Here is a 15,473-nt window from a genome sequence, read left to right on the forward strand (position 1 = left end):
GTCAAAATGTTTCAATGTTATAAAGATAACAGCGTGGATTTCCATAAAGTTTTTGGAAGTTTTATTCACTACATACACATGGACTCTGAAAACTGCTATGATTTATATTATCATTTCACCTCATTACAACATTAGCTATCTACTTTGCGAAAAGAGTTAGCTTTGACAAAAGATGGTAAAAATTGTATCCCTAGTAGAAAACAAACTGAAATCAGCATAAGGATCTAACAGTTTCTAGTCTGGCAGTTTTGGTCCTCCTTGAAGAAATGATGCACCAGCTTGAGGTAAGGCAAAGCCTGCCCTGATTTCGACCCCATTATTCTCACTCAGGGCTTCTGTAGGTCCTCACTCTCCTAGGCTGTAGTAGATTTCGGGTCCCCATTGAGGTGGAACTTGTTACCATAGATGGAGAGCAGAGCATAAAATGAGGCAGACTGATGTCTTAGACAATAGCCACCTTTATTCAAAGATGAGACACTTGGGTTAAGCAAGGTCACATGAGCAAAGTTCACAGGACAGTACACAGTCACAGGGCACCATGCCTGGACACATTTCTTAGCGACACAAGTAAGCAGCAATGTGTGATGTGGAGAAAACTCACCCCTGTTTGTTGGGAGCTATTAAGACAACTCTTGATCTCTGAATTGGGCCTCTCCCCCCGAGAAGAAAAGGGGGTTAAAAGCAGGCCATCGACACACCGCTCAGAGAACAACCACAGATTGTTACAGCCCTAAGTCAGCGCCAGATGTCCTGACCTCAAGATACCCTGATACTGCCAAGTTCCTGCTTCCTGTGTAACTGCCTAAAGAATGTGCAATTCTATTGCCCCATCCCTCCTGCTGAGAAGTACTTCCCTTTTTGCTTGAGCAATTCTATGCCCCATCCTTCTGAAAGGAAATAAAACTTGAGACCTGTGATTCATGTAATGTATGTCAAATAGTCCAAAGAGTTGTTTGTGAGCTTTGAAACCTGGGGCTGAGAACATAGTAGAACAGACCAGGACATGCCCAGGCAGGCCCATGCTTCCCTATCTCCCACCCCTCTGACCTAAGTTAAATCTTACAGGCTGCTGATGTTTAAATGGACCAATCATGTGAAACCGTGCCAATTCCTTCCCCAGCCCCACTCCTTTTCTATAAAAACCCCTAGCTTCCAAGCCTCGTGGTCGAATCCACTGTCTCCTGTGTGAGATATGTTTCGACCCGGAGCTCCACCAGTAAAATACCTCGTGTTGTTACATCAAGGTGTTGTGTTCTATTCGTGATTCTTGGGTGCACGCTGAATCGGGAGTTGAGTGCAGGTTTCCCCTCTAGGTTCTTTCACATCCTTCTGAAAGGCACTTCCCCTTTTGCTTGTGCATTTACGCATTGGGCCTTTCTCAATATGGTGGGGTCCTGATGCAATTCAGAACGTTTCCGTGTCGTTATTCGCACAAGACCCTCGTCTCTCTCTACCCCCCATTTGGTTCTTAGGAGAAGGTCCCCTTGAGACCCGTGAATAATTGGACCTGCTGGACGGGTCACCTGTTTACACCTGGGAGGTGCATGAAAGCTCATTCCAAGAACAAACCCAGGTTTAGGAAGAACAGAGGTTATAAGACTAGTCTCATATTTTTTTTTTTTCTGAGACAGGGTTTCTCTGTATAGCTCTGGCTGTCCTGTAACTCACTTTGTAGACCAGGCTGGTCTCGAACTCAGAAATATGCCTGCCTCTGCCTCCGAAGTGCTGGGATTAAAGACGTGAGTCACCATGCCCAGCTTAGTCTCATATTCTTAGAATTTTCTGAAAAGCTCTCTGAACTCTTCTCACAACTTGACTCATGGACTGTGGTCTGACAGTACCTATCACTACTCCACCAAAACAACACAGACTCAAACACACACACACACACACACACACATACACACACACACACACATACACACACACACACAGCTTCTGATGGTGTTGGCAATATCTGTCATTTCACTTCCAACTAAGCATAGTGTGCAATATTAAAACTGACGGTCTCCATGCTCCCTCCATCACTCCATCAGGATGTAACATGACGTTGACATCAGTGACTCCATCTCTTGCCTTGTTCCTGTTCCCTTTCTCACGGTCACCCATAGACACATCATCACACAAATCCAAATAATGAGCAATAAATTCATTCTGAAGAAATTAAATGAAAATAAAGAAAAAAATCTTGGAAAATATATTAGCTCAGGAAAGAAAATGAGGGACAGACTGAAGGAAGAGATCTGTCCTAAAATGGAGTTGACCTTTTGGGGACCATGGCATCCCATAGAGTGAAAAGTTAGATCAGGATGATTTCAGATAATAAGATCAGATAACAGTTCCGGAGAATAATCTCATATAGGAAACACAAGGATTTCAAAGCACATAGCTGAAAGTTATGCATGTCTCAGAACAGAACTGATAAAGGAGTAATAGGCCTGGTGAGTTGACTCAGCAAGGAAAACCACTTGCTGCTACATCTGATGTGGTTTGCTACTCAGAACCTGTGGGGAGCCAGGCAAACCCAAGACTTTTTCAGATGCCCTGATGAAAGGACAGAGGGGAACCTTAGTTCTGTGTATGTGTCTTGACATAGCCCATCTAGAGCTGTAGCCCCGGCCTCAAACGAATCATTCTTAAGGTTTCCTGGGGAAACAACTCTGCTCCCTGGGCTGTGGTTGTCAGTCCTAAGGCAGCTATGTCTGAAAATCTCAGATCTGCTGAGGTAAATGGAGACAAGTTGATTCTTGGGGCTCAGTGCTCAACCAGCCAAGCCTGTCCACTTACTAATCCCCAAATTGGTGAATCTCTCTGTCTTAAACCAAGAATGTACAACTGCTAAAGAGCCACAGCCTTGTGAGTTCTCTGGAATCCCTGCAGAGGCTTGAGCACAGTGTGGGTGTGCTCTACCCCTGCCCATGAGCGCTCAGCCCTGCCCTGCACCACACACACAGGAAACAGGACACAGAAAACAGCAGGACTATGTGTCAGCAGACATACAACCCCAGCCTGCCATGGTAATCTCTGAAACTGATTGTGTGTGTGTGTGTGTGTGTGTGTGTGTGTGTGTGTGTGCGCTGCTTCTGGTAGGACTTGCCTCATACATACACAGACACACATATAAATTTGTTTGTTTTTGAGACAGTATCTCACCATTTCTCACTCTTTTTAGTCTTTAGCTCAACAAGGATCTTCCTGTCTGCTGCTACCTCCCAAGAGCTGGGATGAAAGGCAAGTCCTACCAGAAGCAGCTATGAAGTTGCTTTCATTTTGAAACTCCAGCCTTAAACTCTAGAGGACTTATATTTCATCTTCCTTACACCCAGGAAGAACTCTAGAAATGTTGATTTGTGCCTATAATTCTGGACACAGGAAGATCCACAGATTTTGAAAGCTGGCCAGTCTAGTTAAATCCAGGAACTCCCAACTTTAGAGAAGATCTTGACTGAACAAACTAGGTGCAACTAAAGACCTGTGGACACTCAAATCTGACCTCTGGGCTCAAAAGGCAAGAACATTATGGTGGCAAAGCACAGCTTGCAGACTAGACAGAGAAACAACTGTGATTTCCAGGGTGGGGCATAAGTTCTTAGGCTTTTAAAAACATTTTTAAGACGTGCAGATGGGAAGAGAGAGGAAGTGGGGGTGGGGAGATGGGTAGCTACAGCCAGAGAGGTGCTGGAAGGATCCCTAATAGGCAGCAGGAAGCTGGAGGCATCAGAGGTGTTGGTGTGTATGTGTGTTGTGGGCTCACCACAAGCATGCTTATCTAAGCCACAGCCAGGGTTACAATCTGTCTGCTTACAGCTTCCTGTGCCCACAGTCTTTGGCTTCTGTCCAGGGTTGCAGCTGGGGATTACTCAGCTTCTTGCCCCTGAGGAATCTGCATACTTAGAAGCCTGGAGGCCCTGCTTGCTCTGTAGATCACCCCATCCTCCCTCTTGTCACTCACCCCGCCCACCTGCCAGCCAGCCAGCCAATCAGTTCCTGGCACTTCCCTTCTTTTTCCCACTCCTTTCCCATTCCTGCACTTTTCTTCTCGCCCTTCTCAGTTCCCTGGCCTCTGGAGCTTCACATGCTAGGACACAAAAGGCACGCGCAGCTGCTTTCCTTCTACCCCACCCTGCAGAGCACTGAGACATGAGATGAGAGCAGGGCCACACCTCAATCTGCCCGGCACAGGGACCAGGACACGGGAACCAGGACACAGGGACCAGGACACAGGGACCAGGACACAGGGACCAGTCTGCAGGGGCTGGGGAGCTGCTCTGAAAGGATCTGGAGAAAGGGGAACTAGAAGTTGTTTTTGACAAGGTCAGGAGGAGGAATTGCCTTGATCCCCCAGCCAAGTTTCAAAAACTTTCTGTGGTCGGGACCATTATCAGGAAGTGACCAAGATCTTCCCCCCCTTTCAGACAATTAAAATCACACCTTTGGCCTCCAGAGTCTAGAGAAGCAGCTATGGAACTCACTGCCAGTGACAAGGTCCTTTCCTGCTGCTTGTCCCTGCTGTGCCTGCTGTCTGTCTGTCTGTCTGACTGTGTCCAAGGATAGAAGGTGAGCTCCTGAGATCTTAGGGGGCAGAAGGGTGATGGGAGTGGGAAAGAGCAGGGAACACAGGTTAAAGGCTACCCTGTGAATTTCCAAATCCTGGGGTGGGGGTTGTGGTGGGGGAGCACAGCTGTCTCTGTCTTGAGCTAGTCAGTGACTTCCTGGGACCTGAACCTAAGAGGAATCCCAGGGACACAGTGTGGAGGACAGGACCTCCTCAGCCCAGAGACTCTTTTGAAAATACTCTAGGTCCCAAGTTCTTTGGAGTCCTCTCCCCAACCCTCCCCTCTTTACCAAACCTGGCTCTCTTCAGGAGTTCTCTGGTCCTTTTGCTTCTGCACTACTCAGTGTGCTTAATCAGGTTATAGCACAGGCAACCAACAGCTGCTCCACACATTCGCACCCCTCCCCACAAAGTCTGGGACTTTTGCTGAAAGAGTTCACTCTGTAGCCCAGGCTAGCCTTGAACTAGAATTTTGTACCCAAATATAAAAATTAAGGGCCTGTGCCACCACACCAAGATTTACAAACCACTTGGTGTATGCAGAACCCACCCAGCTCATCTCCCTTCCCTGTCCTGCCCCACTATTCCACTCAGAAAAGGACTTTAATCCCTTCCTTCCTTCACAGGGTGACAACAGGGTTAAGTGGTCCTTAGTTGGGCATATGGACGCTTCTGCCCCTGCACCCGGGCCTGTCTAGACTCCTTCCCCTGGAGACAGATCAGATAGTGGGTTTCATTTAGACAGAAGTCTGTTTTTCTGTAAAACAGGAATAATTTCAAATTGGGAAGTATATTATCTGTGCCTCTGCATCAGATACTCAGTTGATGACTAGTAGGTCAGATTTTCTTTTTTTTTTCATTTTTCTTTCCTTCCTTCCCTCCTTCCTCTCCTTCCTTCCTTCCTTCCTTCCTTCCTTCCTTCCTTCCTTCCTTCCTTCCTTCCTTTCCTTTCCTTTAAAAAATTATCTTAGTTTTCCAAAGATGAAAATAAATTTTAGTTTCAAAAGAATATGATGATCTTGGCCTTCATTTGCCAAACACTTATTAGACACTAAAGAATTCATGTCTCATTGCTCCACTTAATTTATATATCAGTCTGATAGTATCAAAATTATATACTATCTTTTTTTACCTTTATTTAATCTTTATTTACAGTTAGGATTTCATCCCCCTCCAGGTCTACCTTCTGACTGTTCCAGATCCCACGCCTTCCCCAGCCCCCACCCCCCAGGATAATGTCTCCAAGACTTATCCCCCCCCACACACCACCACACTTCCCCACTCCCTGGGGCCTCCAATCTCTTCAGGGTTAGGTGCATATTCTCTGACTGAGTCCAGACCTGGCAGTCCTAGGTTGCATATGTGTTGGGAGCCTCATATCAGCTAGTTTATGCTGCCTGATTGGTGACCCATTATTTGAGAGATCTTAGGGGTCCACATTAGTTGAGACTGCTGGTCCTCTTACAGGGTCCCCTTCCTCTTTGGCTTCTTCCAGCTTTTCCTTAATTTAACCACAGGGGTCATCAGCTTCTGTTGGGTGTAAATATCTGCATCTGACTCTTTCAGCTGCTTTTTGGGTCTTTCAGATGGCAGTCATGATAGGCCCCTTTTTGTGTGCACTCCATAACTTCAGGAGTAGTGTCAGGCCTTGGGGCCTCCTCTTGAGTAGGATTCCAATTTGGGACTGTCACTTGACCTCCTTTTCCTCAGGCTCTTCTTCTTTTTTGTCCCTGCAGTTCTTTCAAACAGGAACTGTTATGATTTTTCTGCACCTGGAATCTTCTAGATTTAATGTTTTCTTTGCCCAATGTATCCATTTCTTCTGTGGTATTGTCTACTCAATTCCAGAATTCGTTCAATTTCTGTTTTCTGTATTGTTTCTATTTCCATGTTTAGGTCTTGAACAGTTTTGTTGTTCCCTTCAATAGTTTGTGTGTTCTTGAGTTTCTGTAAAGGATTTATTTATATCCTCTTTAAGGATTTCTCTCATCTTTATATGGTTGATTTTAAGGCCTTTTTCTTGGGCTTTGACTGTGCTGGAATATCTAAGGCCTGGTGTGGTGCAATAGCTGGGCTTTCATGGAGACATATTGTCTCTGTGTTAGTGATTCTGTTTTTGCTTTTGCATCTAGGCATCTGGGTTTGGTCTAGGTGCTGACGTCTGGACCTTTCTTTTTTGCATTGGGTGATTTGTTCTTGGTTTCTGTTTCCTCTCTGGATTTTGGGGGATTATGATGATTGTGTATTGTCTGCTTCCCTGACCTGCTCAGCTGCTGTGTTCACAGGGAATGATTGCTGGTATTGGGACTGGAATATTGGAATGAGCTGGTGAAGGGAAGGTCTTTGTGTTTGCTTGGGGATGGGGTCAGAAAGGAAAGGGAAGTCACAATTGGACCTCAGGAGTAATGGAGAAGTATAGGTCCACCTTCACCCTACTTTTTTCACTGGGTAATGTGACCCCTGTTGTCAGGGTCACAGGGCAGTGCTGGAATTGGGGGTTGAAAATAAGCAACTAATGGGGTGAGGGAAGTAGTAGGAGAAGACCTGTGGGATTATCTGGAGATGAGAGCTGGTGGTTGGGAAAATGAGAGATGCTATGGGTGTTCTACAGAAAGAGCTGGTGGGTTGGATATGGGGGAACAGACAGGAAAGAGAACATCTGCACCTGGTTTTTGTTAAGTATGGCATATCAATGGGGTTTTCACAAAGAGGCTTTGTCCAAAGTTTGGATCTTGGTTAGTCATCAGGAAGAAATTCTAAACATTCAAAATCGATGAACTTCGCTTTGAGAAAACAAGCAGTTTTTCTTTCTTGCTTCCATTTTGTCATTGGTGTCCTCTAAAGATTTGGGTCCTTTTGGTAAGTTGTGGTTGTTTTCCTATATTCAGAGCAGTTTTGATTGCCTTAAATTAGTGTTGAGCTGTGAGTGTTTCTTGTGCTAGTGAGTTCTGCCTTTCAGGCTGTAGATGTCCTCACTGTAGATGTCTCCTATAGATGTCATTATGTGAGCTTTTTAGACCCATGTCTTAGTTAAGGTTTACTGGTGTGAACAGACACCATGAACATGGCAAGTCTTATAAAGGACAACAATTAATTGGGACTGGCCTACAGGTTCAGGGATTCAGTCCATTATCATCACAGTGGGAGCATGGCAGCATCCAGGCAGGCATGGTGCAGGCAGAACTAAGAGTTCTATATTTTCATCTAAAGGCTGCTAGTGGAGACTCACTTTCAGAGATCTAGGACTAGGGCATTAAAGCCCATACCCACAGTTACACACCTACTGTAACAAGGTCATACCTCCTAATATTGCCATTCCCTGGCCCAGGCATGTGCAAACTATCACAGCCCAGGTCACTAGGTCCCCACAAACCTCCAGAGTCCACCAGGAATCCAAGTCATAGGAAAAAGCAAAGAGTCTTTATTCAAGCCCGAGCTTCTACTCTCCATTCTCTCCAATGCAATGGATCGGCGTAGAAGGTTCTGAGCTGGTGAAGCTTTGACTTTTTATCATAGTTACAGCAGGGTAGGGTCTTTCCAACTTATCAGTGATTGGTTAACGTTTGAAAATTTTAGCTTGGAGAAAAATCTATGGCATAGCCATGATTTCAGCTTGTTATGAGCAATTGTGGTTAATTTTAATAATCTACTAAAAACATCTGTAATTAGGACCTGAATGGTTGTTACTAAGAGTGTAGTAGCAGTTGTTAGGAAACATATGGCTGTTTCTAGGGTGTCTTGATTCCTGGATTTTGCTGTGGTTTTTATAGCACCTGAGTTCAACCTGAGGACAAGCTTAACATAAGATGGAGTATAAATACAAAATGGAGTTTGTATATTAAGTTGGGCCCTTTATTCTCACTTTTACAAGTATCCAGTCATGGCACCTTAGCATCTGTGGTCTCAAGCTCTAAGGGCTGAGTTTGAATTCTAAGGACCATGAGTTATTTGCACAACACTGACTTGCTCTGACAAAGTTGGTTCGTCTATTAAGAGTTCACAGTATAAAAGTGAGTAACAGGAACAATTTAGTAAGAGATGTCTTAGTCAGGGTTTCTATTCCTGCACAAACATCATGACCAAGAAGCAAGTTGGGGAGGAAAGGGTTTATTTGGCTTACACTTCCATACTGCTGTTCATCACCAAAGGAAATCAGGACTGGAACTCAAGCAGGTCAGGAAGCAGGAGTTGATGCAGAGGCCATGGAGGGATGTTCTTTACTGGCTTGCCTCACCTGGCTTGCTCAGCCTGCTCTCTTATAGAACCAAGACTACCAGCCCAGAGATGGTCCCACGCACAAGGGGCCTTTCCCCCTTGATCACTAATTGAGAAAATACCTTACAGTTGGATCTCATGGAGGCATTTCCTCAACTGAAGCTCCTTTCTCTGTGATAACTCCAGCTGTGTCAACTTGACACAAAACTAGCCAGTACAGGAGATCATCTAAAAAGCATATCAGAGTAGTCAATCACAGAGACCAATTAAACACACTATCATACCATTGTTGTGATAGCCTTTTCTCCAATTGTCTATCCTGTAGTCTCTTTCTTTGTTTGGCCATATTTTCTCTGACAACCTCCATTTGGTCTGCACCTATACAACATTCTTCTCTTAGGGCCACACATACTCATCCTTGTTGTAGAAAGAGTAACTCCAAGCCCCTTCCATTTTATAACACTGTGTTATCTAGAGAGGACAGAGATTTTTCTAAGGCTGACATTGCCATCTCTAGCCTCTATGTCCCTGTCGAGTTGTAATGCTAAGGCTGTGGCTCCTGTTCCTATTGCTCCTGCTATTCTGATGCCCAGGAAGGTGGACAGAATGATGGTGGTAATGGGTTCTTGATTAAATTCATTATGAGGGCCATGGCTAAGGTAGTTGAGAACATTCTTCTCTTGAATTGTAAGTCACCCTGGGAACCAACTAAACCAGAACACAAAAGTCAGAGGAAGTGTTAAGTGACTTCGTTTGGATACGTGGAGTTAGGACAGTAGAACAGGTCAACCAGACATCTGGTGGGACTAAGAAGTACCTATTACTTTTATCCCAGGGAATGGTCTGGTTACAGAGGTGAGAGTATTCCCTGATAGTATATCTTGGGCTACACATAGCCCTTGCCCTGTAACTGATTATACGTTGACCAGGCAAGGTGCATCAGTTGCCATCTGTAATGGCTTGCTTCTGTAGGTTCAGGGACTGAAGCATTGAAAGCAATGCCATCATACCAAGGGGCGTTTAGCATCAGTGCAGAGTCAATAATCAGAAGTGAGATCATTGACCTTGTATCCCGGGTCTCAAGGAGACCAGTCTGCACAGGAGAGCACGCATGGGCGGCAGAAACTACATAGGTTCGGAAACAGGGTCCCTTTGAGCCTTCATCTTCGGCCAGAGGGCAGAGCAGACACCCAGACCTCTGTGTGCTTGTCCTGCCAGAGGAGAGGTGGCCTCCAGGGAGAATTCTGTCCGTGGGACCAGGTGAGAATGCCATCTTGTATCCTGGGACCCAAAGAGAACAGTCTGTGCAGGAGAGTGCACAGGCAGCAGAAGCAACATAGCTCCTGGGTAGGGTCTCTTTCTGACCTTCATCTTCAGCCAGGAGGACGAGCTGAGTTCCAGAACTCTTCATACTTGCCTGCAGAGAGTACTCTGACAACTGAGACTCAGGAGAGAGTAGTTGGACTCCCAGGAGTGCTGACAGAGGCTAACAAAATCACAGGAGGAGCAAGCTCCAGCCAGTGACAGCTATAACAACTAACACCAGCGATTAACAGGTGGCGAAAGCAAATATAACAATCTTACCAGCAGAAACCAAGAACATTGGGCATCATCAGAACCCAGCACTCCCACCCACAGTATCCACAGTTCTGGATACCCTAACAAACCTCCTGAAAAGCAAGATTCAGGTTTAAAATCATATCTCATGATGCTGGTAGAGGATTTTAAGACAGACATTAATAATTCACTTAAAGAAATACAGGAGAACACGGCCAAACAGGTAGAAGGCCTTAAAGAGGAAGGACAAAAATCCCTTAAAGAATTAAAGGAAAATACTGCTAAGCAGGTGATGGAATTGAACAAAACCAACCAAGATTTAAAAATGGAAGTAGAAACAATAAAGAAAACCCAAAGGTAGACAACTCTGGAGATAGAAACCCTAGGAAAGAAATCAGGAACCATAGATGTGAGCATCAACAACAGAATACAAGAGATGGAAGAGAGAATCTCAGGTGCAGAAGATTCCATATAGAACATGGAAACAACAATCAAAGAAAATGCAAAATGCAAAAAGATCCTAACTCAAAATATCCAGGAAATCCAGGACACAATGAGAAAACCAAACCTACAGATAATATGAGTGAATGAGAATGAAGATTTTTCAATTTAAAGGGCCAGTAAATATCTTCAACAAAATTATGGAAGAAAGCTTTCCTAACCTAAAGAAAGAGATGACCATGAACATACAAGAAGCCTACAGAATTCCAAATAGACTAGACCAGAAAAAAATTCCTCTCGACACATAATAATCAGAACAATTAAATAAAGATAGAATATTAAAAGCAGTAAGGGGAAAAGGTCAAGTAACATATAAAGGCAGGCCTATTAGAATTACATCAGACTTCTCACCAGAGACTATGAAAGCCAGACAGATGTCCAGACAGATCCTGGACAGATGTTATACAGACCCTAAGAGAACACAAATGCCAGCCCAGGCTACAATACCCAGCAAAACTCTCAATTACCATAGATGGAGAAAACAAAGTATCCCATTACAAAGCCGAATTCACAGAGTATCTATCCACGAATCAAGCCCTTCAAAGGATAATAAGGGTAAAACACCAACAAAATAACGGAAATTACGCCCTAGAAAAAGCAAGAAACTTTCAACAAACTTAAAAGAAGACAGCTGCAAGAACATAATCCCAACTCTAACAACAAACATAACAGGAAGCAACAATTACTTTCCCTTAATATCTCTTAATATCAATGGACTCAATTCCCCAATAAAAAAACAAACACTAACACACTGGCTAAACAAACAAGATCCAATAGTTTCCTGCTTAAAGGAAACCCACCTCAGGGAAAAAGACAGACACTACCTCAGAGTGAAAGGCTGGAAAACAATTTTCCAAGCAAATGGTCCAAAGAAACAGGATGGAATAGCCATACTAATATTGAATAACAACCCAAAGTTATCAAAAAAGACAAGGAGTGGCACTTCATCCTCATCAAAGGTAAAATCTTCCAAGATGAACTCGTAATTCTGAATATCTGTGCTCCAAATGCAAGGGCAGCCACATTCATTAAAGAAACTTTAGTAAAGCTCAAAGCACACATTGAACCTCACACAACGATAGTGGGAGACTTCAACACCCCACTCTCATCAATGGACAGATCCTAGAAACAGGAACTAAACAGAGATACATTGAAACTAACAGAAATTATGAAACAAATGGATTTAACAGATATCTACAGAACATTCTATCCTAAAACATAAGGTTATACCTTCTTCTCAGCACCTTCTCCAAAACTGACCATATATTTGGTCACAAAACAGGGGTCAACAGATTCAAAAATATTGAAATTGTCCCATTCATCCTATCAGATCACCACAAACTAAGGCTGATCTTCAATAACAACATAAATAATAGAAAGTAAACATTCATGTGAAAGCTGAACAACATTCTACTCAATGATACATTGGTCAAGGATGAAATAAATAAAGAAATTAAAGACTTTTTAGAGTTTATTGAAAATGAAGCCACAACATACCCAAACACAATGAAAGCAGTCCTAAGAGGAAAACTCATCGCCCTGAGTTCCTCCAAAAAGAAACTAGAGAGAGCATACACTAGCAGCTTGACAGTACACCTAAAAGCTCTAGAACAAAAGGAAGCAAATTTACCCAAGAGGAGTAGACAGCAGGAAATAATGAAACTCAGGGCTGAAATCAACCAAGTAGAAACAAAAAGAACTATACAAAGAATCAACCAAAACAGGAGCTGGTTCTTTGAGAAAATCAATAAGATAAATAAATCCTTAGCCAGACTAACTAGAGGGCACAGGGACAGTATCCTAATTAACAAAATCAGAAATGAAAAGGGAGACATAACAACAGAACCTGAGGAAATCAAAACATCATCAGATCCCACTACAAAAGGCTATACTCAACAAAACTGGAAAACCTGGATGAAAAGGAAAATTTTCTAGACAGATACCAGGTACCAAGGTTAAATCAGGATCAGATTAATGACTTAAACAGCCCCATATCCCCAAAAGAAATAGAGTCAGTCATTAATAGTCTCCCAACCAAAAAAAGCCCAGGACCAGATGGGTTTAGTGCAGAGTTCTACCAGACCTTCAAAGAAGACCTAATTCCAATTCTCCTCAAATTATTCCATAAAATAGAACCAGAAGGTATTCTACCCAACTCATTCTATGAAGCCATAATTACTCTAATACCTAAACCACAGAAAGACCCAACAAAAAAGAGAACTTCAGACCAATTTCCCTTATGAATATCTATGTAAAAATACTCAATAAAATCCTCACAAACTGAATCCAAGAACACATCAAAACGATCATCCATCATGATCAAGTGGGCTTCATCCCAGGGATGCAGGGATCGTTCAATATACGGAAATCCATCAACGTAATTCACTATATAAACAAACTCAAAGACAAAAACTACATGATCATCTCATTAGATGCTAAGAAAGCATTTGACAAAATCCAAACCCTTTCATGATAAAAGTCTTGGAAAGATCAGGAATTCAAGGCCCATACCTAAATATAATAAAAGCAATATATAGCAAACCAGTAGCCAGCATCAAACTAAATGGAGAGAAACTTGAAAAAAAAATTCAAGGGGATACAAATTGGAAAGGGAGAAGTCAAAATATCACTCTTTGCAGATGATATGATAGTATATATAAGTGACCCTAAAAATTACACAAGGAAAGCACTAAACCTGATAAACAGCTTCAGTGCAGTAGCTGGATATAAAATTAATTCAAATAAATCAGTGGCATTTCTCTACACAAAGGATAAAGAGACTGAGAAAGAAATTAGGGACACAACACCCTTCACAATAGTCACAAATAATATAAAATACCTTGGTGTGACTCTACTAAGGAAGTGAAACATCTGTATGTTAAGAACTTCAAGTGTCTGAAGAAAGAAATCAAAGATCTCAGAAGATGGAAAGATCTCCCATGCTCATGGACTGGCAGGATTAATATCGAAAAATTGGCTTTCTTGCCAAAAGCAATCTACAGATTCAATGCAATCCCCATCAAAATTCCAAATCAATTCTTCACTGAGTTAGAAAGGGCAATTTGAAAATTCATTTGGAATAACAAAAAACCTATTATAGCAAAAACTATTCTCAATAATAAAAGAACCTCTGGTGGAATCCCCATGCCTTAACTCAAGCTGTACTACAGAGCAATTGTGATTAAAAACTGCATGGTGCTGATACAGTGACAGACAGGTAGACTAATGGAATAGAATTGGAGACCCAGAAATGAAGCCACACACTTATGGTCACTTGATCTTTGACAAGGGAGCTAAAACCATCCAGTAGAAAAAACAAAAACAAAAACAAAAAAAAAACAGCATTTTCAACAAATGGTGCTGGCACAACAGGCAGTTATCATGTAGAAGAATTTGAATTGATCCATTTTTATCCCCTTGTACAAAGCTCAACTCTAAGCAGATCAAAGATCTCCACATAAAACCAGAGACACTGAAACTTATAGAATTGGCAAAAGCCTCGAAGTTATGGGAACAGGGGAAAAATTCCTGAACAAAACAGCAATGGCTTGTGCTGCAAGATCAAGAATCGATAAATGGGACCTTTTAAAATTGCAAAGCTTCTGTAAGGTAAAAGATACTGTCAATAAAGCCAAAAGGCCACCAACAGATTGGGAAAGAACTTTACCAATCCTAAATCTGATAGGGGACTAATATCCAATTTATATAAAGAACTCAATGAGATGGACTCCATAAAATCAAGCAATCCTATTAAAAAATGGGGTACAGAACTAAACAAAGGATTCTCAACTGAGGAACACTGAAGGGCTGAGAAACACCCGAAAAAATGATCAACATCCTTAATCATCAGGGAAATGCAAATCAAAAGAACCCTGAGATTCCACCTCACACCAGTCAGAATGGCTAAGATCAAAAACTCAGGTGCTGGTGAGGATGTGGAGAAAGAGGAAAATTCCTCCATCGCTAGTGGGATTGCAAGCTTGTACAACCACTCTGAATATCAGTCTGGCGGTTCCTCAGCAGATTAGACAAGTACTACCGGAAGATCCAGTAATACCTCTCCTGGGCATATACCCAGATGATGTCCCAACTTATAATAAGGACATGTGTTCCACTATGTTCATAGCAGCCTTATTTATAATAGCCAGAATGTGGAAAGAACCCAGATGTCCCTCAACAGGGGAATCGATACAGAAATTTTGGTACATTTACACAATGGAGTACTACTCAGCTTTTAAAATCAATGAATTTATGAAATTCTTAGGCAAATGGATGCATCTGGATGATATCATCCTGAGTGAGATAACCCAATCACAAATGAACACACATGATATGCACTCACTGATAAGCGGATATTAGCCTAGAAACTTAGACTACCCATGATACAGTTTGCAAAAACACAAGAAAATCAAGAAGAAGGAAGACCAACGAGTGGATACTTTGTTCTGTCTTAGAATGGAGAACAAAATAACCCATGCAAGGAGATTCAGAGACAAAGTTCGGAGCTGAGACAGAAGAAAGGACCATCCAGGGACTGCCCCACCCAGGGACTCATCCCATATACAACCTCAAAACCAAGACAGTATTGCATATGCCAGCAAGATTTTGCTGACTGGACCCTGATATAACTATCTCTTGTGAAGTT

The 15,473-nt window shown here is 42.7% G+C and overlaps 1 long non-coding RNA gene across 13 annotated transcripts in view; it reads right to left on the minus strand.

Moving 5' to 3' along the window:
* Window positions 1–15,473, minus strand: part of Gm26740 — a 120,098-nt gene that overhangs the window by 33,534 nt on the left and 71,091 nt on the right. The window lies entirely within an intron of this gene.

This window comes from Mus musculus, chromosome 10, assembly GCF_000001635.26.
Source record: "Mus musculus strain C57BL/6J chromosome 10, GRCm38.p6 C57BL/6J".
NCBI classification, from domain to species: domain Eukaryota; kingdom Metazoa; phylum Chordata; class Mammalia; order Rodentia; family Muridae; genus Mus; species Mus musculus.